At 38.6% G+C, this 27,180-nt stretch overlaps 1 long non-coding RNA gene across 1 annotated transcript; it reads left to right on the top strand.

Moving 5' to 3' along the window:
- The first annotated feature begins 78 nt into the window (after positions 1 to 78).
- On the top strand, positions 79 to 24,712 carry LOC104845538 (uncharacterized). Its single transcript, XR_775590.3, has 3 exons — positions 79 to 272; positions 19,713 to 19,883; positions 23,043 to 24,712. It is a non-coding gene; the product is annotated as an uncharacterized LOC104845538 (long non-coding RNA).
- The last annotated feature ends 2,468 nt before the right edge of the window (positions 24,713 to 27,180 follow it).

The raw sequence follows: 27,180 nt of genomic DNA, 5'->3' as shown, positions 1-27,180 counted from the left end.
GCGCAGGCGGGCGGGGTTGGGGGGGGAAGGCGCGCAGCGGGGAGGAGCCGAGAGGGTGCGGCGGGCGGCAGCGCCCTCGCTCCGGTCCGCTCTAGGGAGCCACGCAGGGCGCTGGAGCAGCCGCGGAGGTCTGGGCGGGGGCGGAGCTCTCGCTGCCTCTGGTAGCTGTCCTGGCAGCTGCCAGGGCTCTGCTTCCTCTGAGCTGCAGCCGGTCCGGAGACTTCTGACAAGAAAGAAAGGCGCTTGTTGTTCTTGTTCTTGGTATTATGGAGGTAGGTTCATTTTTAGGCAAGATGCCTTTACGTCGGCAGGCACCAGCGTTCTGACTGACACCAGTGGAGTTTACCGTTTCATCGTTGGCCTCCCGTGAGCCCCACAACGTTTAACCCGCCTGGGATTGAATGGGAAAATTACAAAGCAGTGCAGTACTCAATCTTTCCAAGCCGAGCGTGTGCGTCAGTGAACCATTAAAATATTTACTCCTAAAATATGGTCAAAGAAGTCAAGCTCAATTTAGTTTAAAAAAAAAAAATCATAGCAAAAAATTTTAATTCGTTCATACTGGTTCTCTCACACCATGAACACCCCCACTGTAGTTCGCTTCTTGATGTGTAATGCTGCCTTTTTAACATCAAAACATTCCATGAAAATTTAGCATTGCAATTTTACCAGAACTAATGGAGAACATAAAAACAATGGCCATTTCTTCCTAATTCAGTTGCTTCATTGACTGTGGTGTGAGTAAGGGTGAAAGACTTTTTATGCAATATGCTGATAATGTTCTTCACTGGTTTAAGTAGGAAATCTACCTTAATTTATTTCTAATCAGTATTTTTGCTCATAAGTCAAATTAAGGAGCTCTAGAAATAGAAAACGTGGATGTTTTACCCCACACTGGAAAATGTTACAAATGAGCGAATTGTTTTATATGAAAAGAATTGTATAGCGTCTGAACAGTCCATCAACCTAATGGTGAGTCAGAGGTTAGAAAAATCTTACGTTGTTTAGAAAATGGCTATTTCTGTTTTTATTTTATTAGATGTCTAAGAAATATTTAGATATAAAATCCACTGTATAATCAGGATAGGAAATAAGTCTTCACAAAAATCATAGCAAAGAAGACAACTAGACAAAATTCAGGTATTTCATGAAATGCCTCTACAGTGACTTTTCTTGGCTCCAGTATTTTCAGTCAGTCATGTGAATTAGATTTATTTTTAAGCATAGGGCTTAAAATAAATCTGGCAGTTGCCCTAAAATAAATTTCCTAAGTCCTGCTTGTTCTTTTTTATTACCATTTTTAGGTATTCTTAGGAATTTTGTTGTTTCTTAGAGAACTGTGAGCATTATGTTGCTTTCCATTTGGACCCATATGAAAAAGTGCAGCTAGCTAAGACAATAAACCAGCGGTATCGATAAATGTATAAGTGGGACAGATAACCACTCTGGCAAAGCTACTGGAAATATATTTGAGTCCTATATAGTTTACTTATCTATGAGGTAGTCTGATGATTGTAACACACCACTAATTGTCTTTTACCATAAGATAAATGGACTCTACATCAATTAAAAAAAAAAAAACAGTATTCACTTGTAATATGAAAGCTTCATATGACATAAAAGGTCCCTTCCAACTTTAAAATTCTGTTTTCTCATTATGACTAAATTATTTCAAAAGCATTGTGGATATTTGAGGTAACCCTTAAAGTATATGTTAAGATCCTAAGTGAAATTGCAAAATCCTGATACCATGTATCAATATAATAAGAATGTAATATTATTTATCATTCATATTTACCATGTGCTAGACTGGCAATCTATTTCCAAAAAATCAGCCGTTGAAAACCTGTCAAGCACAGTTCTACTCTGACACACATGGGGTCACCATGAGTCAGAATTGACTGGTTGGCAACTGGTGGATGGGTGGGTAGGCATTAGTCCATGTACTTTACACTTAGTATCTCATTAAAACTTCAAAAGAACACTGCTGTGGTTATGCCCACATCACAGATGGGGAAACTGAGGTACAGAGAGACTATGTTACTTGCTCAAGGTCATGACATAGCTGCTAAGGTGGCAGGCCCAGATTGGAAAAGAGACAGTCTAACTCCAGAGCCCCTACTTTTAACTACAGACTGTACTAACACTGGGGCCCCTGGTTGGTGTAAATGGTTACCACACTTGGCTACTAAAGGAAAGGCTAGAAGTTCAAATCCACCTGGAGGCACCTTGAAAGAAAGGCCTGGTGATCTACTTCCGAAAAATCAGTCACTGAAAACCCTAAGGAGCACAGTTCTACTCTGACATGCTTGGGGTTGCCATGGGTCGGAATTGACTCGATGGCAACTAGCTAACTGGTTATACTAACACTATACAATCCTAATTAAGAAACGAGTATTTCACGATTATACTCTTTACATTAGCACAGATTTAAATGGTTCTATGTATAAAAGGCAGTGGGTTTTTGGTTTTTTATGTATGAAAGGGAGTTATAGAATTTGCAGTGTGATCAGTATGATTACAGACTCCAGGAAAAGATGTAAAATGCTTTTAGCAAGGTTCAGAGTGAAAAGGACTTTGAGGATATTCAGTAGCACTGCCTTGACTAGAGATTCCCAAACTCTGGGTCCAAGAGCCAGTGGCAGTCCTTGGTGAAGTTTTGTGACCTGCAGTAAAATGAGAAGAATAAAGACATATAGTAAGTTTTCATAAAGTAAGCAGACTGTCCTGAAATTCTCTTTGCTCCCTTTTTTTTTTTTTAATGTTAAATGTACTGCCCTTTATGAAGAATTCGAATGAGGCATATTTGGGAGAAATCATGGAAAAATCAGAAAGATTGAACTGTAGACTTCTGTGTAGTGAAAGGCAATTAAGTTGAGCATTCCTTTGCTTTTGGTTATTTCATCGGAAATAGACTCTGTTTAATGTTGATGGAATTTCTTTCATAAACATTGATGTAGTATCCAGCCTTTAAAGATGCCCACCCCCCCGCCCCCACCCTGGCCACGAACCATGTCTCCTAGTATTCACATTTGAGGGCAATTCCTCTCACATCAAATCTGAGCTGGGGCCTGGGACCTCCTTTAACCAAATAAATGCAGTGAAAATGGCACTGTGCTAGTGTCAGGCGGAAGCTTTGAGAGTGCCTGGCAACTAACTTTGTGCTTTGGGAAGTTTGACTAAACTGAGATCACTCTGGTGTGGGGAAACCCAAGCTAACTAACCACATGAAGAAGTTACATTCAATACAACTGAGGATTCCAACAGACCTGCAGAAGAGGGCCCAGACTTCTAGCCCAAATCGAGTCATCCCAGCAGCCCCCAGCCATTTGAAACATCCCAGATAACACCACATGGAATAGAGACAAGCTGATGCCTTCAAGCACTGAGCACACAACAGAATCATGAGCAAATAATAAAATGGTTGTTTCGAGCCACTACTTTTTGGTGTAGTTTCTCAGCAACTACTAACCAAAACAGTTATATTTCAGGAAATGAATTATTCATAAGTAAATATGTATATAGATACGTATTGGGAGCATCTTTTATACTTTTTTTATATTATCCACTATAGGAGGAAGGAAACACTAGTGGCGTAGTGGTTAAGAGCTAGGGCTGCTAACCAAAAGGCCAACAGTTCAAATCCACCAGGCACTCCTTGGAAACCGTGTAGGGCAGTTCTACTCTGTCCTATAGGGTTGCTATGAGTCAGAATCAACTCGAAGGCAACGGGTTTGTTTTGAGGTTTATAGGAGGAAGCTGTCCACAATGGAGTGTTATAAAGGAATGACAAATTAACTCATGTTTACTGTCTTCAGCAAAACCTTTGTACAGAAGAAATGCAAAAACTTTTAAAACAAATTAAGGAATGTTTCCAAATTTTTTTAATTATTGAATTATAGTCCCATATAAACACATTTTTACCTATATATTTGTATTTTCTCTAGTGCATAATCATGTCTATTCTGTCTCAAAAACATACTAGAAATGCAGGTACATACCATGAATTGCACATCGATTGTAATTCATTCCCATAAATTGCGTGTTATTTCAAAAACTCATACCACAAATGTGTTAAGAATGTGATGTGGTTAAGTTCCTATAGAAACTTCAGCTAACATTTCTAAGCAAATATGATACTTATTATGTTTAATAAAACTTTCCAAAAGGGCATTAACATTTTTTAATGTAGAACAACTTCACTTGATTCTGAACAACTTTAATAAACAATTGTGAAAATTTAAGTTCGATTCTATTTTAAGAGGTTGGTTTTATATGATTAATATTTACCCCAAAATAGCTTATTTGTACATATTTCTCTAGATCTGAGAACTGAATCAGGAACAAATATGTTCCATTACATAACAGTACTCCTTTTGAGAGAAGCTAAGCTTTCCTTTTCTCTCCACAGGCACTTAGGCTTGGGAGTTAATGTATTTTGACATTTTTAGATCTACAACAGCTTGGTGTTGCCTAGGTAGAGTTGGGGATAAGAGCATCTATCAAAATTACAGCAAGGAAAAGTGTAGGGCAGGCCATGAGCAAAGAGTGCTTTTAAGGCTTCTCCTGACTCACCCAGGAATGCCTTCCTCTAACATCTGTTTTTTATTTCTTAGAAGCTGCTATTCCATTCAACTGCAAAAATACTTTCATTGACCCTAAAAACAGAATGGAGAAATAGAGGGAAAGAAATTTCTATAAAACTGTTACTCCCCTGCTGTATGGCATTGCATTCTTGTGGACTCATTGTTGCCACGCTCACAAGCCCAAGCATGCAAGTGGCTGATAATACAGTTCATTCCTAGGGTAAAGGCTGTTATGTTTGTGGAATCCTTAAGATGGTGGGTATGTGACGACTGTAGGAGAGGGGAACCCAGATACCTGTAGCTGGCTACATGCCCTTTCTCATCTTTTAGAATAGCTTCCTATCCTAATTTTCCCCTCCTACGCAGCACCCTTCTGCTGAGTTCCAAGGCTAGGTGTGCTTTCTGGCCTATTGCTTTTTAGGTACCTACATCTTCCTCTCCATTGTTGCAGCTGCAGTGTCAGTCCATCCCGTTGAGGGTCTTCCTCTTTTTCGCTGACCATCTACCTTACCAAGCACGATGTCCTTCTCCAGAGACTGGTCCCACCTGATAATATGTCCAAAGTATGTGAGGCGAAGTCTTGCTGTGATGGTTAAGGTTGTGTGTCATCTTGGCTGGGCCATGATTCTCAGTGTTTTGACTATTGTGATGTAGTTTGGCAACTATGTAATGATGTAATCACCTCCATAATGAGATCTGATACAGTGTAATCACCTCCATGATAAGATCTGCTATGAGCAGCCAGTCAGTTGAAAGAGAGTTTCCTTGAGGGTGTGACCTGCATCCAATATATGTGGATTATCTGGCAAGGCTTACAGGCTTTTGCTTGCTCTGGATCTTGCATCTGGACTCAGGTTCTTAGGACTTGGGGAAACAGCTTACCTGCCGATGCTAGATTCGTCAGCCCCTGCAGCTACATGAGTCAGGAGAAGCCTCTAGCGTGACCCACAGACTTGGAACTTTTCAACCTCTACAACCATGTGAGCCATTTCCTTGATATAAATCTCTCTCCATCTCACACACACACACACACATACACACACACACACACACGTATATGTACACTTCACTGGAGAACCCCGCCTGAGACACTTGCCGTCTTCATTTCTAAGGAACATTCTTGCTATACTTCTTCCAAGATACTCATTTGTTCTTTTGGCAGTCCATCATATATTCAATATACAATGATTCTTCAGGCTTTCTTATTCATTATCCAGCTTTCAAATGCTTATGAGGCAATTGAAAAAAACATGACTTGGGTCAGGCGCACCGTAGTCCTCCAAGTGACATCTTTGCTTTTCAATACTTTAAAGAGGTCTTTTGCAGCAGATTTCCCAGTGCAATGCGTCTTTTGATATCTTGGTGATTGTAACACACTAAGGTCACATCCCTGATCCAATGTAAAGGGAGTTTCCCAAGGGTGTGGCCTGCACTGCTTTTTATCTTACAAGAGATGAAAGGGAAGCTGTCAGAGAGTGAGGGACCTCATACTACCAAGAAAGCAGCATTGGGAACAGAGCACGTCCTTTGGACCCGGGGTTCCTGCGCAGAGAATTTCCCAGTCCAGGGAAGATTGATGACAAGGACCTTCATACAGAGCCGACAGAGAAAGCCTTCCCCTGGAGCTGACACCCTGAATTTGGACATCTAGCCTACAAGACTGTGAGAGAATATGCTTCTGTTTGTTGAAACCACACACTTGTGGTATTTCTATTACAGCAGTGCTAGATAAAGATAACTAAGACACAGTATGTCAGACAATGTCCCCTGCTATTCATAAGGTTTTCAGTGGCCGATTTTTTCAGAAGTAGATTTCCAGGTCCTTCTTCCTAGCCTGTCTTAGTCTGGAAGCTCAGCTGAAACCTGTCTACCATGGGTGACCCTGCTGGTATTTGAAATACCAACATCACAGCAACGTGCAAGCCATCACATTATGACAAACTGACAAATGAGTGGCAGATCTTTCTCTTTAGGGGCTTTAACTTAGTGAATTGTCTTTTTTTGTCAGTGACGGGCTCTTCACCCAATATTTACTTCCCTTTTTTATTCATCACAACTTCTATTACTCATCCTAGTCCTAACTTTAAGGCTTTCATACTGTACACTCGAAATGCCCATTAATGACATTTCACCTTTTTCCCTCCATTCCATCATTCAAATGCCTCCTGACATCCAACACCTTCCCTACAATCTTCTTGACTAGAAGAGAGACACCAATTTTCACACCCACCCATCAACATATACATTTTATCTACATATACTGTATATAAAGCCAGTTGTCATGCAGTGGATTCTGACTCATGGTGACCACATGTGTGTCAGTCAGGGTAGAACTGTGCTTCATAGGGTTTTCAATTGCTGACTTTTTGGAAGTAGATAGCCAAGCCTTTCTTCCGAGGCACCTCTTGCCGGACTCAAACCTCCAACCTTTCCATTAGTACTTGAGTGCAATAACCATTTGTACCCATACTCTATATGTTGTTATGTGCCATTGAGTTGATTCCGACTCATAGCAACCCTATAGGACAGAGTAGAACTGCCCCATAGGGTTTCCTAGCCTGTAAATCTTTATGGAAGTAGGTTGCCAGATCTTTCTCCCACAGAGCAGCTGGAGGGTTCAAACTGCTGACCTTTTGGTTAGCAGCCCAGTGCTTAACCGTTGTGCCACCAGAGCATACTTGTCTTAATTACAGTAATACCTTATGCACTTTACAAAACCCATACCCACTGCCAGCCTTTCAGCAGTCAAACCCACCAGCAGTTCCATGGGAGAAAGATGTGGCAGTTTTCTTCCGTAAAGATTATAGCCTTGGAAACCCTATGAGGCTGTTCTACTCCAGTTGCTACGAGTCAGAATTGACTTGAAGGCGGTGGAACCTACCAGCTGCTCTGCAGGAGAAAAGACCTGATGATCTGCTCCCATAAAGATTGACAGCCTAGGAAATCCTATGGGGCAATTCTATTCTGTCCTATAGGATTGCTATGAGTTGGAATCAGCTCAGTGGCACACAACAACAACAGATATGGCTTTTATTTGCAGACACTGTAAATACTCTGCTAGTTGAATTTGTACATTTGTTTTTCATTTATGTGTTCTTATCATCACCGCTTCATACATTCCCTAGGGCATAAGCTAGGACTTTAAAAGCAATAATTATGTTTTTCTTTTCATTATAAAAATAGCGCATGCTTTTTTAAAAAAAATGGAAAATATGGAAAAGTAAGGCAGAGAACAAAAATCATACATATTCCCACCACCCAATTATAATCACTATTGATATTTTTGGAGTTTTTCTTTTACTCCTTTTTTCCTATGCAAAGGTTTGTTTGCTTTACATGCTGTATGTACAGTTCTTGTCTCTGTTTTTATTTCAGCTTATATAACTTTGTAAGCATATTTACCTTAAACATAACTTTTAATACATGCATAATATTCCATTCCAAAAATTACCATAGTTTAACAATTGCTCTTTTATCCTATAAATAGTGCTACTATCAACATCTTTGTGCATAAAGTTTTTTTCTTAATTTAGAGTCATTTCCTTAGGAGTCATTCTCAGAACTGGGTCAAAGCACTTAAAATGCTTTTGATATAGTTTAGCAAATTGTTTATCAAGATGATGACACACGTTTACACTCCCACTACTAATGGTTATATGCCTTTTTATCATCCTCTATCCATTGATGAGTGTATCATTGTTTATTCTTACCTCATTTTTGTAATAATGTGCATATCTTTTATTACTGTGAGGTTGAATATTTTTCCATGAGTTTGTTGACTGCTTCTTTTTCTATGAATTAATTTATGTTCTGTGCCTACTCATCAATTAGGTCTTAGACTTTTTCTTACTGATTTATATGTGCATATTAATAATACTGACCTTTGTTTTATTAAATGCATTTTTTACCAATTTTTTTGTATATTTAAAATATTTGGATGTATTTTTTACAACTAGAATATTTACTAATTCTACAAAATTTCTGACTTTTTCTTTAGAATTTCTTTTATTATATTTATGTTTAGAAAGTCGTCCCATCTTCCAAAATTTTGATATGGTCACTTCTATTTTCTGCTATTTCCCTCTGCCATTTTGTATATTTTGTTTTTAATTACAATTGAAATGTATTTTGATGTGTGGAATGAGATAAGAATCTAATGGGGTTTTTTTCAAATTGCTAAATAATTCTATTAACATCATTTATTAAATAAGCTTGTCTTTCCCTATTATGATGCCTTGATTATCGTATGTTAATTTTTTTAAATAACTTTCATTGTGCTTTAAGTGAAAGTTTGCAAATCAAGTCAGTCTGTCACATATAAGCTTATATACACCTTACTCCATACTCCCACTTACTCTCCCCCTAGTGAGTCAGCCCGCTCCCTCCTTCCAGTCTCTCCTTTCGTGACGATTTTGCCAGTTTCTAACCCTCTCTACCCTCCTATCTCCCCTACAGACAGGAGATGCCAACACAGTCTCAAGTGTCCACCTGATACAAGTAGCTCAATCTTCGTCAGCATCTCTCTCCAACCCATTGTCCAGTCCCTTCCATGTCTGATGAGTTGTCTTCGGGAATGGTTCCTGTCCTGGGCCAACAGAAGGTTTGGGGACCATGACTGCCGGGATTCCTCTAGTCTCAGTCAGATCATTAAGTCTGGTCTTTTTTATGAGAATTTGGGGTCTGCATCCCACTGATCTCCTGCTCCCTCAGGGGTTCTCTGATGTGCTCCCTGTCAGGGCAGTCATTGGTTGTGGCCGCGCACCATCTAGTTCTTCTGGTCTCAGGATGATGTAAGTCTCTGGTTCATGTGGCCCTTTCTGTCTCTTGGGCTCATAGTTATCGTGTGACCTTGGTGTTCTTCATTCTCCTTTGATCCAGGTGGGTTGAGACCAATTGATGCATCTTAGATGGCTGCTTGTTAGCATTTAAGACCCCAGATGCCACATTTCGAAGTGGGATGCAGAATGTTTTCATAATAGAATTATTTCGCCAATTGACTTTGAAGTCCCCTCAAGCCATAGTCCCCAAACCCCCGCCCTTGCTCCACTGACCTTTGAAGCATTCATTTTATCCCAGAAACTTCTTTGCTTTTGGTCCAGCCCAGTTGAGCTGACCTTCCCTGTATTGAGTATTGTCCTTCCCTTCACCTAAAGTAGTTCTTATCTACTAACTAATCAGTGACTAACCCTCTCCCACCCTCCCTCCCTCCCCCACCTCGTAACCATAAAAGTATGTGTCCTTCTCAGTTTATACTATTTCTCAAGATCTTATAATAGTGGTCTTATACAATATTTGTCCTTTTGCCTCTGACTAATTTCACTCAGCATAATGCCTTCCAGGTTCCTCCATGTTATGAAATGTTTCACAGATTCATCACTGTTCTTTATCGATGCGTAGTATTCCATTGTGTGAATATACCACAATTTATTTAACCATTCATCCATTGATGGACACCTTGATTGCTTCCATCTTTTTGCTATTGTAAATAGAGCTGCAATAAACATGGGTGTGCATATATCTGTTCGTGTGAAGGCTCTTATTTCTCTAGGGTATATTCCAAGGAATGGGATTTCTGGATTGTATGGTAGTTCTATTTCTAAGTTTTTAAGAAAACGCCAGATAGATTTCCAAAGTGGTTGTACCATTTGTTAATTTTTATAATAATTACATTTATTCTATTCCATTGTAGATGTATTTATTCTACCCGCATAATACTTTAATTGTAGTTATATGGTGTTTTAATAGCCCAAAAAAGCTAGTCTTCCTTTGTTATTCTTTTTTTTTTTACCTTCGAGTTTTGTGTGTGTGTGCTTTAGACGAAGGTTTATAGAGCAAATTAGTTTCTCATTAAACAATTAATACACATATTGTTTTGTGACAATGGTTGCTAACCCCACAACATGTTAACATTCTCCCCTTCTCAACCTTGCATTCCCCATTTCCATTTGTCCAGCTTTCCTGTCCTCTCCTACCTTCTCATTGTAGCCCCTGGGCTGTGTGCCCAGTTAGTCTCGTTTTGTTTTATGGGCCTGTCTAATCTTTGGCTGAAGGGTGAACCTCAGGAGTGATTTCAGTACTGAGTTAAAAGGGTGTTGGGGACCATACTCTTGGGGTTTCTCCAGCTTCTGTCAGACCAGTAAGTTTAGTCCTTTTTTGTGAGTCAGAATTTTGTTCTACGTTTTTCTCCAGCTCTATCCAGGACTCTCTTTTGTGATCCCTTTCAGAGCAGTTGATGGTGGTAGCCGGGCACCATCTAGTTGTACTGGACTCAGTCTGGTAGAGGATGTGGTAGTTGTGCTCCATGAGTCCTTTGGACTAATCTTTCCATTGTGTCTTTGGTTTTCTTCATTCTCCGTTACTCCAGGCAGGTTGGGGTCAGTGGAGTATCTTAGATGGCCACTCACAAACCTTTAAGAACCCAGCTGCTACTCACCAAAGTAAGATGTGGAACATTTTCCTTATAAACCACGTTATGCTGGTTGAGCTAGGTAACCCCCAGGACCATGCTCCCCATCCCTCAGCCCAGGAACTCGGTCCCTCAAGGAGTTTGGATGTGTCTATGAAGCTTCTATTACTTTGCCTTGGTCAAGTTGTGCTGACTTCCTCAGTATTGTGTACTATCTTACCCTTCACCAAATTATCATTTATCTATTGTCTAGTGTCTTCCTCCTTTGTTATTCTTTAAAAAAGTTTCTAAACTATTTAACCTGTTATTCTTCCATATGATTTTTAGAATAACTTTTCAAATGCCTATCCATTGTACCCCTAATTCTATTGCCATTTTAACTGAAAATACTTTAAATTTATAAATTAATTTAGAAAGAAAATTTGTATAATACTCTATCGTCCTAATCAGGAATTGGTCCTTTTTATTCAAAAAATTATAAAGTATTTCTTAGCAAAGTGTTACGGATTTAGGGTACATATATTTCTTCCTTAGGTTTTTTTCTGGGTATTCTAAAATATTTGTTGCTATCCTAAATAGGATCTTTGTTTTAATTATTTTATAATTATGGGTATAAAAAATTATGGTGGATTGTGATATATTTAAGACATTTTATCCAGCCATTTTGCTCAACCCCTATTGGGTCTATAAAATTTTCTTAATTATTTTGAGTTTTTTAATATATATATTAATAATTACAATTTTTCATTGAGTGTAAGACACCTTCAATTGTAAAATACATAATTATTTTACATACTGCCAGATGAGTGGGAATACTAGAAAACTATGACAAACCATCAGTTTTGAGATTTATCTCAATTTCAGAGAGGTTAAAATATGAAAAAGGACAACCTAAGAGTACAACAGCATGAATGGATAAACAAAATGTGGTACATATAGAGAATGGAATACTACACATGTGGTAGCCAGACACTATCTAGTTCTTCTGGCCTCAGGGTAGATGAGGTTGTGGCTCATGTAGACTTGTTTCTTCTCTGCACTTTTGGTTACCTTCTTACTGTTTTGTTCTTGGCCAGTAGAGAACCCATAGTTGTGTCTTAGATGGACATTCGCAAGCTTTTAAGACCCCAGACGCTACTCACTTCACCAGGATGCAAGTCATGATTTTTGTGAATTATGTTATGCCAGTTGATGGAGTTGTCCCATGAGACTGTGGTCCTAAGCATTCAAACCCAGAAGACCAGTGCTGGAAGATGTTTGGTTATGTCTTCAACGAATATATGCGCCTGCACCCACGTATTTGTATTTTCATGTACTTATAGATACTTCTGGAAACCCTGGTGGCGTAGAGGTTAAATGCTGCAGCTGCTAACCAAAGGGTCAACAGTTCAAATCTGCCATGTGCTCCTTGGAAACTCTATGGGGGCAGTTCTACTCTATCCTATAGGGTCGCTATGAGTCAGAATCGACTGGACGGCACTGGGTTTGTTTTTTTGGTGATAGATACTTCTGGAAACCCTGGTGTGGTAGTGGTTAAATGCTATGGCTGCTGACCAAAAGGTTGGCAGTTCGAATCTGCCAGACACTCCTTGGAAACTCTATGGGGCAGTTCTACTCTGCCTTATAAGGTTGCCATGAGTCAGAATCGACTCGACGGCAGTGGGTTTGGTTTTTGGTTATAGATACTTCTGGGGCCCTAGTGGTACAGTGGTTAACAGGTCGGCTGCTAACCAAAAGGTCAGCAGTTCGAATCCACCAGCTGCTCCTTGGAAGCCCTATGGGGCAATTCTACTCTGTTCTATAGGGTAGCTATGAGTCAGAATCAACTAGACAGCAGCAGGTAACGGTAAATGGGTATAGATACTTCTATCTGTTCTCACGTATGTACATACCTGTACCTACCCACATACCAATTTGCCTATACCTAGAGGTGTAGGGGAAGGTAGAGGGGGGAAACTTGCTCCCAGGCACAAGTCCAAGGGGATGCTAGGTAAGGCATGGAATGACATTCCAAGGCACCACAAATATGAAAGGTGCCTGACTAAGGCAGCTAGACAAGAGCAGGAAAGGTGTTTCTGCTGGTGCATCACTGCTATCAGCATTTATTCATCTTGAAATTGAAGGGGGATGCAATTTAGAGATTGCCTCAGGCACTTGTTGTCTTTGCTGTGCCCCTAACTGTACCCATCCATGTGTGTTCAAACACTCTTTTTTACTTTGGTTGAGCTGTGCTCACTACATCCACATTTGGTGCCACTTTTCCCATCACCAAAAATAACTAGCCTCCTCCCTGGTTACCACCAATGAATATTGGTCCCCTGTATTTATCTAATCTTGTCTTCTTATAAAAGAAGGATCATTTGTCCTTGTGTGGTTGACTTATTTTACTTAGCATTCTGCCGTCCAGGTCCATCCATGTTATAATATGTTTTACAGACTCATCGTTGTTTTTTAAGGTTATGTGGTATTCCATTTTATGTGTGTACCACAATTTGCTTATCCATTCATCCAGTGATGGGCACTTCAGTCAACTTGCTTTTGAAACTTTGTTAGGAATATGTCTAATATTTTATCTAGTGTTGTTTTATCATGTATCTGTCATTACCTAAGTAAAACAAAACCTATATGATATGTTGTCGTATAGGTTTTGTGAGTTCTATGGGAGAAAAGACCTGACGATCTGCTCCCGTAAAGATTACAGCCTAGGAAACCCTGTGGGGCAGTTCTATTCTGTCCTGTAGGGTCACTATGAGTCGGAATCAGGTCGACAGCATACAACAACAACAACATTAAGTTACCCTTTGTCTTAGTTATCTAGCGCTGTTATAACAGAAATACCACAAGAGCATGACTTTAACAAAAAGAAATTTATTCTTTCACAGTCCAGTAGGCTAGAAGTCCGAATTCAGGGCTTTCTCTCTCTGTTGGCTCTAGGGGAAAGTCCTTGTCATCAATCTTCCCGTGGACTAGGAGCTTCTCAGTGCAGGGACCCCAGGTCCAAAGGACACACTCTGTTCCTGGCACTACTTTCTTGGTGGTATGAGGTCCCCGTGTCTTTGCTTGCTTCTCTCTTTTATATCTCGAAAGAGATTGACTTAAGACACAACCCAACCTTGTAGATTGAGCCCAGTCTCATTAACGTAACATCATAGAGGTAGGATTTACAACACATAGGGAAATCACATCAGATGACAAAATGGTGGACAATCACACAATACTGGGAATCATGGCCTTGCCAAGTTGACACACATTTTTGGGGGACACAATTCAATCCATAACACCTTTGTAGTCCTAGAGATACTCTCGTATTCTAATAGACAGTTGAATTCTATTTTCTAGCAGCTTATTTAGAATTTTTCCATTTTTATTATAACTGTATTACAAAGATTTTATGGATTTTGTTGAGGCTGTTGCAGTCAACAGAAACCAGCTTAAGCCAGTTTAAGCAAGGGCAGAGCATATGGGTGGGTCTCTTGAGGGACCGAGAGCAGGAGCTGAGAAGCTCTGATGAACTAAGGCCGCTGCTGCTTTCTTAGTCTTTCTAGGCCTGCCCAATCTATATGGTTCTCATCTCCACTTCTTGTGTGGTTCTACTTTATTCTTTCCCCTATGTCCATCAACTGACCTTTTCAGCTTCTCCCTGAGTATAAGTCAAACATACCAACCGAGCATTATACACATACAGTGAGTTTAAGTGCTAAAAGAGGTCGAGAGGTATCTCTTGTTTCAGTCCATAGTCTGTAACTTTTACATCGCTATTTTTTTTTTTTAACAGTTAACACATGTACATGACACATAAATCCAAAAGCTACAGTAGGGTAAACAATGAAAAGTAATTCTTCCTCCCACCTCTGTCCACAAACCACTTTCTTTCTTTCATAAAAGGCAGCAGCTGTTGAGTTTCTTGTATTCTTTCAGAGATATTCCATAGGTATATAAACATATTCATAATTATTATATAGACTTCTCAACTATACTTTTTCACTTCTGCCTTAACAAGTTATCTTGAATAGTATTCTGTACCAGTAAATATGGTACTGCTGCACTCTTTTTAACCGAACCCAACCCAGTGCCTTCTTGGAGTTGGAAGCTGCATGCATATCCAATAATTTGCTTAATAATACCCTATTGACAGACATTTAAGTTGGTTCCAGCCTTTTGGTATTACAAACAATACTGCAATGAATTATCTGTGTATAAAGTCATCCTTGAGTTATTTATTTTGATTCTTCTCTTTGTTGAATTTTTTTTTTTTTTTTTTTTTTTTACGAAGACTTGTAGACACTTTGGTTTTCTTTTCTTTCCTTTTTTTTTTTTTTGGTTTGTTCATGTACATGGGTACTTCTAGGGACCAAGTACTTTTTCAGCCTCTGAAGGTTTATTGGGAAGCTGCTGCACCACTGACAGCGCGTACTACCCTGAGGCAGGGGCCTTTATGACTGTTTGAAACCAAAGAATTGGGCATGTGCCACAAATTACTGTTTTTATGAGGTATTGTATGATGTGTCTGAATTTATGGTAGGAAAAACAGAAATTTTGAGAATTTTTATTTGTTACACAGATGTGCCAATAGACCCTGGTGGGAACTCTGGAGTATAATTAGTGGTACTTCATATGTAGCACTGTCTTAGGTTGGGTTCTCTAGAGAAGCAAAACTGGTAAAGTATATAACTATATATAGAGAGAGATTTATATCAAGGAAATGGCTCATGCAGTTGTAGAGGCTGGAATGTCCCAAGTCCATGGGTCAGGATAGAGGCTTTTCCTGATTCACATAGCCGCAGGGGCTGGTGAACCCAAGATCAACAGATCAGACAGCAAGGCTTTTGCTCACAGGCCACGAAGATCAGTGAATCCTAAGATCGGCAGGCCAGACTGCAGGTAAGCTGCTAGCTTAAGTCCCAAGAACTGGAGGTCAGATGAACAGGAGCCAGCTGCAGGATCCAGAACAAGCAAAAGCCCACAGGCCTTGCCAGAATATCGACTTAATCAATGCAGCCCACACGCCCAAGAAAACTCCCTTTCAACTGATTGGCTACTCACAGCAGATCCCATCACAGAGGTGATCACATTATATCAAATCTCATCATGGAAGCGATCACAACATCGTACAATTATTAAACCACTGAGAATCGTGGCCCAGCCAAGTTGACACACAGCCTTAGCCATCACAACCACCAAACATTTAGGGTAGGCTTGTGGGAGGGGGCAACAACAAAATCCATACTACCTACCAAAAATTCAGACACACTCAATGATTCAGCATGGTTCCATGAATGAAAATACATGGTATCAACAAAATTTCAAAGCAGAAAATAATTGTTTCATGAAAGGGTTAAATATGACTTTGTGAGTTTATTTACCTTTTGCTTCTGCAGTGATTTGGAATTTGAAATAAAGAAATCTTGTTTTTAGCCTATTAACCAAAAAAACTCCAAACCCATTGCTGTCGAGTCGATTCCGACTCATAGTGACCCTATAGTCTATTAACAGTTACCTTTAAACATAAACAACCGTGAATATACACTTCTGTGATTATAAAATTTAAAAATAAAACCTTAACTTTTGAAAACTTGGACGAGAAACTTAGCACTTTTGCTGTCCCTAACTTTATCTTTCTATCTTCTTTTTAAAACAGTATAATATTTTCTTCCAAGTTTTATAATATTACCTTCAGGTTTATAATTAAATTATGACAATATTTAGATTGATTTCTCTGTGTTTAATTTCTATGTTTGCTTCCAGTCCTTGTAAAGAATATTTTCTTGGGTTTTAATTTTGACTCATCTTCGAGTGGTCTGAAGTAAAACTTTAAACAATTTTTAAATGAAAGAGACTTGGGAAAGATCTTGCACAGCTAAGAATGTCTGTTATTTTCACCTATCAGTGACAACATGGGTGGATAGTTTTTTTTGTCTCACAAATTTTTCCCTAAAATTCATTAGATTTCCTCTTTTATCTTTTCGCAACTTAGCATTACCAAGGAAAAGTCAAAACCAACCTATGTTTTGCTATTTTATAGGCAACATTTCCCTGCTTAGATCTTGTAGGATTCTTTATGTTTCTTAAATCGGCACTAACAACAACAGTAAATCAGTATTATAGGGAGACTTCATGTTCTCAAGAGATTCCTTTCCTTGTCTTATAGTGCAGAATTTTTTTTCTATAGGCACCATTCCTCCCCACCGCCCCTTTTTCTCAACCTTGTATTGGGAGGAAACTATTGAAGCCCAGAGTTTAAAAATACATAATGTGCAGAGTTTTGTTACTTAGTTCCCTCACTGTCTGCTTGGGTACTGGTGAATCTTCTCTGATTCCCTGTGATTTGATCCACACAGGCTGTATTCCAGTTTTTACTGCTTAACAGGCATTTATTTTGTGTAGTTCCTTTGAGATGATATAGACTCACTTCCTTAATTTGTGTAAGAAAGAGGATGTTTGGCCTAGAGAATTTGACTGCATTCACCTGTCTTTCTTGACATTGAGCACATGTCAAATTATACCCCTCCTCCAGCTTGCACTGCTTTTAGTGTTCCTCTACCTCCAGCCCACCTGAAATTCTTTACCTTTGAGAAGACTACATATTTCAAGATATCTAGTCTTTCTGTCCTAGCCTTATTATGCACTGGGAAGTGTAGGAACTCAATTGATTAAAAGAGAGCTGTTGATAACAGGAAAGGACACTCTGGCCATTCAGAAATTTGTTTCCACACAGAGAAGGCCATGAGTGCCTAGCTTTTTCATTAGTGAGACTCTGTATTCCCAAACTATGGACGGTCAGTGAGGTAAGTTGAGGGGAAGTATGAAGTATGAGTCTTTACATATTTCCAGCTGTAATTTCTCAATTCAAAAGACACTGTATGCATCAGATACCAATTCTTTTTCTTAATTTGGTCTTACTGAAGTTTTAATAAATAGAAATATTTCCAGGCATCTTCTTTATGTTTTATATTTATCCTTTATTTTGTGGGTTGGTGTACATTTAAAAATTTTTTATTGTCATAAAATATATACAGCATCCAGAAATAAACCCATACATCTATGGTCAACTGATTTTGACAAGTGTGCTAAGTCCAGTCAGTGGGAAAGAAGAGTCTCTTTAATAAATCATGCTGGGAAAATTGGATTTCTGCATGCAGAAGAACGAATTAGAATCCATGCCCATGCCTCACAACATACACAAAAACAAATTCAAAGTGGATCAAGGACCTAAATGTAAAAACTAATACCATAAAATTCTTAGAAGAAAATATACTTGCATGACTTCAGAGCCTAGTTTTTAACAGTGGATTATCAGACATGACAACAAAAGCACAAGCAGCAAAAGACAAAATAAATAAACGGGACCTCATAAGAATTAAATACTTTTGTTCATCAAAGGACTTTACCAAAAAAGTGAAAAGAGAACCTACAGGTTGGGAGAAAATTTTTGGAAACCGTGTACCCAATAAACAAAAAAACCAAATCTGTTGACCTAAAATCCAAAATATGTATATATATATATATATGAATTCTACAACTTAACAAGACGCCAACTCAATCAAAACTTGTGCAGAAAAAAACAAAAAAACCAAACCTGTTGCGGTCGAGTCAATTCCGACTAATAGCGACCCTATAGGACAGAGTAGAACTGCCCCATAGAGTTTCTAAGGGGCATCTGGTGGATTCAAACCGCCAGCCTTTTGGTTAGCAGCCATAGCACTTAATGACTATGCCATCAGGGTTTCCAAACGTGCAGAAGACTTGGTCAATTCACCAAAGAGGTTAATCAAATAACCAACAAACATATGCAAAGATGCTCATCAATGTCATTATCCATTAGATGAAAATCAAGACCACAGTGATATGCTACCTCACCCCTAATAGAATGATTAGAATGGCAATGATTAAAAGAAAAACAATGAGTGATGGCAAGGTTGTGGAGAAACTGGAATCCTCATCCGTTGCTGGTGGGAATGTAAAATGGTGTAGCACTGTGGAAAACAGTTTGGTGATTCCTGAAAAGGTTGACCATAGAATTACCGTATGACCCAGCAATCCCAATCCTAGGTATATACCCAAAAGAAGCAAAGGTAGGAACACAAACTGAAACCTGTACATCAGTGTTCATTGCAGCACTTTTCACAATAGCCAAAAGATAGAAACAACTGAAATGTTCATCAACAGATGAATGAATAAACAAAATGTGGTATATACACACAATGGAATACTACTTGGCCATTCAGAGAAGTGAAGTCCTGCTGATGCATGCCACGACATGGATGAACCTTGAAAACATCATGCTGAGTCAAATAAGTCACAAAAGGACAAATGCTGCATGATCTCACTTACATGAAATAAGCAAATACATAGAAACCAAGGGTTATTAGTGGTTACTAGGGAGGGGGAAAAGGGGAGTTTTGCTTAGGGGGTATTGAGTTTATATTATTGGGGTGTAATAATTTGGAAAAGGATAGTGAGAGTGGTTCGGAACTTGAAGAATGTAGTCAGTATTACAAATTGTGCCTGTAGAAATTGTTGAGCTGGCATATGTTTTGGTTTATATATTTTCACCAGGTTAAATATGTATTTTATATAAATATATATATAAAACAAAACATTTGCTGTTTCGACCATTTTTACACATGCAATTCAGAGACATTAATTACATTCAGCATGTCATGCAAGCATCACCACTATTCATTTCCAAATTGTTACACGTTTTTATCTTTTTATTCCAGTTCAAGAAGACTTCATGGAAGGCTGGGAGAAGACGTATTAGGTGCTACTATTTCAGTCACCATCCTAACTCTAGAGTGTGGGTCCGATATTATATAACTCACTTTATATAATCTGGATGTTACAAGGTACCAAGGAAGAGTCTATTCTCCCCTTAGCTTGATACCTTAAAAGTAAGTATTAAAAAAGAATTCTTTATTTTAAGTGCTTGCCGTTCTCAAGGGCCTCTTATAAAAAGCAAATATTCTCCAAAGGGGTAAAACAAGTCAGTACCATCTCAGTTTGATAATTTTAGGTCATCAAGCAAAACTGTTTACTCTGGCAGTGAGGGAGTGAAGCACAAAATCTGATGACAGCTGATGTTGTATTTTCCAGTATTCAGACAAACACTTTAAACACAAGGGAGCAGAAAAACATTTATAGCCCTGAATCTTCCCTAGTGCCCCAGGCAATCCCTGAATAGTCATCAGTACTTCCTATCTATAGTATGTCAAGTATTTTGTTAAGAATTAGAGGAGAATAGCTGGAAAGCACCATTACCTACCACTACTGCTGATCAATCCCAGGCTCTTTACCGTAAAGTAGTGGTTTTCTGTGATTTTGTTTTGTTTACCAGTGCAACTCTTAGTTGTTATCATATAACACAGTCCAACATGAAAAAGAGATAAAAAAAAAAAAAAGTTGGGCTTCTCTAATTGAAGCAGTGGCATAGTACTGGAGGATCCACCAAGTACTCACCACTTTGGGTTTTGAAGGAGCTCCATGGAATGCCCAGGGCTCTGAGTAGCATCATTTCTAAATTACTTCTCTAGACGTCACTGACGGATATTTGTACAAGACTACCCAGTGAAGAAGAGTATGAGAAAAGGCACGAAGACACCTCAGCATAACTGGAATGCTTGAGTTCTGACTTTGGTCAGCTATTTAAAGAATACTCTTGACTACTCACTACCATCAAGTTGATTTTGACTCATGGAAACCCTATAGGACAGAGTAGAACTGCCCCGTAGGGTTTTCAAGGTTCAAATTTTTATGGCAGCAGACTGACACATCTTTCCACTGTGGAGCAGCTAGTGGGTTCAAACCGCTGACCTCTCAATTAGCAGCCTATTAGTACTGTCTATACTTAGCACTCCTATTTCCCTCTTCCCACACCCAACAATTACTGAAGGAGTTCCATTGGACTGTGTGATCTCCAAAGCCTCACCCTTCTATCAATTTTGCATATCTTTACAAACATCCTTAAAAATTTTCTTACATCAAATAATCAGGATTTAGCTTCTAGTTCTGACCAAGATAGAGCATGTCCACTATGATCTGTCTCTCCTGATGATTACAGCTCAAAACTTGGGATAAAATACAAAAAGCGTTACCCAAGGACTCTGAAAAGTAAGGAAAATCAGGTGTTCTGTGGAGCAGAATCAAAAGAAGAAAAGTGTATGACAGTGGGTGTCTTAGTTATCTAGTGCTGCTATAACAAAAATACCACAAGTGGATGGCCTTAACAAACAAAAATTAATTCTCCCACAATTTCGGAGGCTAGAAGTCTGAATTTAGGGTGCCAGCTCTAGGGGAAGGCTTTCTCTCTCTGTCAGCTCTGGGGGAAGGTCCTTGTGTCCTTTCAACATCCACGGGCCCAACTTTCTTTGAAAATCTCCATGTGCCTTGGCATCAATCTTCCCCTGGGTCTAGGAAGTCCTTAGCACAGGCAGCCTGGGTCCAAAGGATGTGGCCTGTTCCCAGCCCTTCTTTCTTGGTGGCCTGTTCCCAGCCCTCTGTCTCTGCTTGCTTCTCTCTCCTTTTATATCTTGTAAGATACAACGTGATATAGGCCACACTCCAGGGGAATGCCCCTTATGTTGGATCAGGGCTTTGACCTGAGTAAGGGTATTGTATCCCACCCTAAACCTCATTAACATGTCCTAATCCTGCCTCATTAACATAATGGACAGTTCACTCCCAAATGGGACCATAACAACAGGCACAGAGGCAAGAATTTACAACACATTATAAAATGGAAGATAATCAGATCACAAAATGAAGGACAACCACACGATACTGGGAATTATGGCCTAGCCAAGTTGACACATATTTTGGGGGGACACAATTCAATCCATGACAGTGAGTTTTCCCTTTTCTGCTCTTTTTTCCTGTGCCTTTGACTCAGAGGCAGGCCCCAGTAATGGAACTATACAGTGGTAGCATGGGACACTAAAACTTTGATAGAAACCCTGTCGTTTGGGCCAAAGATCTAGTTAATGGAGCCCATGTGATCCAAAGAGGGCAGAGGGAATCCCCGTTTTTTTCTGTCCTGGCTCTGTCCAAAGGGTAAGGCTCCAAGTGCAGAACTGCTCAACAGCAGTGATACAGGCAGTTAAAACTTCAAGAGAAACCTCATCTTTCTGCTCAGAACTGGGAAAAAGAGTATAGGAGGAAATCTGGCAAGAAATCTGGCGAAGAGGATGCCTTACTTTTGTGTAAGAGAGTACACAAGTCCCAATCTTCTTGAGCAGCACATGAATGGGACAGACCCAAAGCAGCATAGCAAAAGCTTTGAGAATTGAACTAAATTATAAACCACCACCCAAGTCTCAGACTAACCTCCTAAACTCACAGCAGCATTGCCAAGGCTTTGAAAGCTGAACTGAAATTGGAACCACTACCCGCAGAAAGTGATAAAAAAAACTTGTGGTCTGAAGCTAACTGGTTGATTGCCTACTAAAACAACAACAATAAAAAATAAATAATGTCCTTTAGGGGATTTTAACAGAACTCAGATCTATACAATATAATTAAAAAGTCCAGAATATAATCCAAAATTACTTGACAATCAGGAAAAAGTATCTAATTCTCAAGGGAAAAGATAATTAACAGATGCCAGTACTGCAATGTCACAAATGTTGAAATTACCAAACTTTAAAGTAGATATTATGATTAAGCTCCATACATGAAATACAATGAATGGAAATATGAAAGTTCTCAGTAAGGAAATATAAGAAAGGAACAAAATATCAGAGTTTTGCAGCTTTACTCATATAGGTCTTTTACATATTTTCCTAGATTTATACCTAAGTGTTTTTGGGGGGAAGGTGCTAGTATAGATGTGTTTTGAATTCCAAATGTTCACTGACAGTATACAGAAAAACAATTGACTCTTGTGTATCGATTGTGTCTTTGTATCCTGCAACTTTGCTGTAATTGCTATTCCAGGAGAGTTTTTTTGTTGATTTTTTGCAATTTTCAACATAGACAATCATGTCATCTGCAAACAAAGACAGTTTTATTTTTTTCTGATCTGTTTACCTTTTGTTTCTTTTCTTATTGAGTTACAGGACTTCCAGGACAACACTGAATAGGAAGAGTGAGAAGGGGCATCCTTGTCTTGTTCCTTATCTTAAGGGGAAGGTACCTGCTTTCTCAAAACTAAGTATGGTGTTAGCTGTATGTTCTTTTGTAAATGTTCTTTATCAATTTGAGGAAGTTCTCCTATATTGCTCGTTTGCTGAGAGTATTTTATCACGAATGTGTGTTAGATTTTGTCAAATGCATTTTCTGCATTTATCAATATGTTGTTAGGTGCCACTGAGTCAATTTTTAACTCATAGTGCCCCAATGTAACAGAATAGGACTACCCCACAGCGTTCCTAGGCTGTAATCTTTACAGGAGCTGATAACCAGGTCTTTCTCCCATGGATCTACTGGATGGGTTTGAACTGCCAGCCTTTTGGTTAGCAGCCGAGCACTTAACTGTTGTGCTACCGGGGATCCTTATCTGTTCGCATAGTCATATGATTTTTCTTCTTCAGTCTATCGATGTGATGGATTACACTGATTTCAAGAAATTGAGGATCTAAATATATGGACAGATATTCCATGTTCATGAATTAAAAGACTCAATGTTGTTAGGATGTCAGTTCTTGCCAATTTGATCCATAGATTCTACCTAATCTCAACCAAAACTTTAACATATTATTCTGTGGATATTGACAAAATAATTCAAAAGTTTATATAGAAAAGACATAGACAAACCAGCACAATACTGAAGAAGAAGAACAAAGTTGGAGGACTGACACTACCCAACTTCAAGGCTTATTATAAAGCTACAGTAACCAAGACAGTGTGGTATTGATGAAAGAACAAAGAAATAAATGAAACAGAGTGGAGAGCACAAAAATAATCCCACGTGAATGGTAAAATGATCTTTGATAAAGGAGGAAAGACAATTTAATGGAGAAAGGATAATCCTTTCAACAATTGGTGCCGAAAAAATGAATGTAGATACTGAATTTACGTCTTTCACAAAAATCAATTCAAAATGGATCAAGTATCTGAATGTAAAACGCAAAACTATAAAACTTCTAGAAGGTAAACATAGAAAAAATCTAGGTGATGTTGGGTTTGAGAATGAGTTTTTAGATACAACACCAAAAGAATGATCCATGAAAGAAAAACATTAATAAATTGGACATCATTTAGCATTTAAAATTTTTTGCTCTACAAAAAACACTGTTAAGAGAGTGAAAAGACAAGTCGCAATTTGGGAGAAAATATTTGCAAAACATGTTTCTCTAAAGGACTTGTATTCAAAATATACAGAGAACTCTTAACAATAAGAAAACAAATAACTCATGTACATAATGGGCAAAAGATCTGAACAGAAACCTTACCAAAGAAGATATACAGAAGACAAGTAAGCATATGAAGAGATGCTCAACATCATATGTCATTAAAAAAAAGCAGCAATGAGATATCACATAGCTGAAATCCAAAACACCAACAACACCAAATGCTGGCAAGGATGTGAAGCAATAGGAACACACATTACTTGCCAGTAGGAATGCAAAATGCTACAGCCACTTTGGAAGTCATTTTGGCAGTTTCTAACAAAGCTAAACATAGTCTTACCATTAAGATCCAGCAATCAGACTCCTAGTATTTAACCAAATGATTGTAAAACTTACGTCCACACATAAACCTGCACACAAATATCTATAGCAGCTCTATTTATAATTGCCAAAAACTGCAGTAATCAAGATGTCCTTGAGCAGGTGAATGAATAAACAAACAGTGGTACATCCATGCAGAATGGAGATGTTAGAGGAAAGAATCAGTGAAAGACAGATAAATAAAAATTATCCAATCTGGAGAACAAAGAGAAAAAAGATTGAAAAAGCTAAATAGGCCTTGTCAAAGGATATACATTTGTAACATTGGAGTCCTAGGAAGAGGAAAAATAAATTGGTGCAGGGTAAATATTTCAAGAAAAAAATGGTTGAAAACTTCCCAAATTTGCTGAAAGACGTTAATTTGTAGATTCAAGAATTTCAGCAAAGCCCAATCAGAAAAACTCAAGGAAAACCACACCCAGACATACTATAATCAAATTACTGAAAGCTAAATGTGAGGAAAAGAATCTTAAAAGCGTTTAAGGAAAAATAACACATTACATATAAAGGGGAAACGCTGGTGGTGTGGTGGTTAAGAGCTACAGCTGCTAACTGAAAGGTTGGCAGTTTGAATCCACCAGGCGCTCCTTGGAAACCCTATGGGGAAGTTCTACCCTGTCCTACGGGGTCACTATCAGTCGTAATTGACTTGACAGCAATGGTTTTTTTTTTTTTTGATGTAAAAGGGAACAATGATGTGACTGATGGAGGGCTTCTTATGGGAAACCACGGATGCCAGAAGACAGTGGAACATCTTTAAAATGATGAAATTAGAGAAGCGTTAACCCAGCATTCTATATCCAGCAAATATGTCTTTCCGGAATGAGGGAGAAATAAGATATTCTGAGATGAAGGAAAATTATGAGAACTCATGGCCAACTGAAATAAACATTAAAGGAAGTTCCTTAGATTGAAGGAAAAAAATACCAGGGGAAAACTTGAAAATTTAGGAATGAAGGAAAAACAACAGAATTATATATGGATAAATTTAGAATAATTTTTTTTGTTGTTTCTTTTAGTTCCTTAAAATATGTATAGTCATTGAAAGCAAAATTTTTAGTGTTTTCTAATGCGGTTTTTAGGATCCCTGGTGGCATAATGGTTAAGCATTTGGCTGCTAACCAAAAGGTTGGTGGTTCGAACCCACCAGTGACTCCATGGGAGAAAAGACCTGGCAGTCTGCTACCATAAAGATTAAAAACAAAAACTCTTTGCTGTCAAGTTGATTCCAACTGGTGGATTCGAACTGCCAGTGTTTTGGCTAGCAGCCAAGCTCTTAACCACTGTGCCACTAGGACCAGGTGTGTCAGAATAGAACTGTGCTCCACAGGGTTTTCAGTGGCTGATTTTTCAGAAGTAGATCGCCAGGCCTTTCTTCTGAGAAATCTCTTGGTGGACTTGAACCTCTAACGTTTTCATTAGCAGCCAAGCACATTAATCATTTGCAGCACACGTGGACTCTGTATTAAATCTACATGTATTAAAGACCCCATTGTTGTTAGGTGCCATCAAGTTGATTTAGACTCATAGGACCCCCACTGACAGAGTAGAACTGCTCATAGAGTTTTCTAGTCTGCTGTGGGGTCACCATAAGTTGGAATAGACAGCACAGCAACTATTTTTATTGCTTTTGTTTTTTAAGATTTAACACATATGAGAACTATAACGTAAAGGAGGAAGGTAGATGTAAGTTTTCTGCATTTTACTTAAAATAGTAAAATTTTACTCTAAGTAGACTCTGAAACATTAAGTATTTCTATTGTACTTCTAAGAGCAGGGATTCCCAAGTAGGGATGATTTTGCTTTCCCCCAGGGACATTTGGCAATATCTGGGGACATTTGACTGCTATAACTGGAGGAAGTGGAGTGTGGATCTATTTGGTAGAGGCCAGGGATAGAGCTAAACCACCTCTACTGTACAGGACAGCTGTCCACAACAACAAAAAAATTATCTGGTTCAAAATAGCAATAGTTTTGAGGTTGAAAAATTCTGCTTTAGAACAGCTAGAGAGAAACCCAGTCCTAGAACAATGAGAGAGAGAGAATAATGCTGCTGCTTTGTATGTTTTTGTACAAGTATCTGTTTGAGACCCTGTTTTGAAGTCTTTGGATTTATCTGGAGCAGCATTTAACTTTTTGAAGAACTACCAAACTGTTTTCCACAGTGGCTGTGCCATGTTACATTCCAATCAGGAAAGTACAAGGGTTCTAATTTCTCCATGTCCTTAGCAATACTTGTTATTTTCCTTTTCTTTTGATTGCAGCCATCCTGTTGAGTGTGAAGTGATATCTCACTGTGATTTTGATTTACGTTTCCCTTATGATTAATGGTGTTGAACATCTTTTCATGGGCTTCTTGGTTATTTGTATATCTTTTTTTTTTTTTTTTTTTAGAATAGTATATATTCAAGTTCTTCACCTGTTTTTTAATTGGATCATTTGTCTTTTTGTTATTGAGTTGTAGGTGTTCTTTATATATTCTGGATATGGAACCCTTATCAGATTTGATTTGCAAATATTTTTT

The sequence above is a fragment of the Loxodonta africana genome, chromosome 11 (genome assembly GCF_030014295.1).
Source record: "Loxodonta africana isolate mLoxAfr1 chromosome 11, mLoxAfr1.hap2, whole genome shotgun sequence".
Taxonomy (NCBI): Eukaryota; Metazoa; Chordata; class Mammalia; order Proboscidea; family Elephantidae; genus Loxodonta; species Loxodonta africana.
This window is presented reverse-complemented; position numbering and strand designations above follow the sequence as displayed.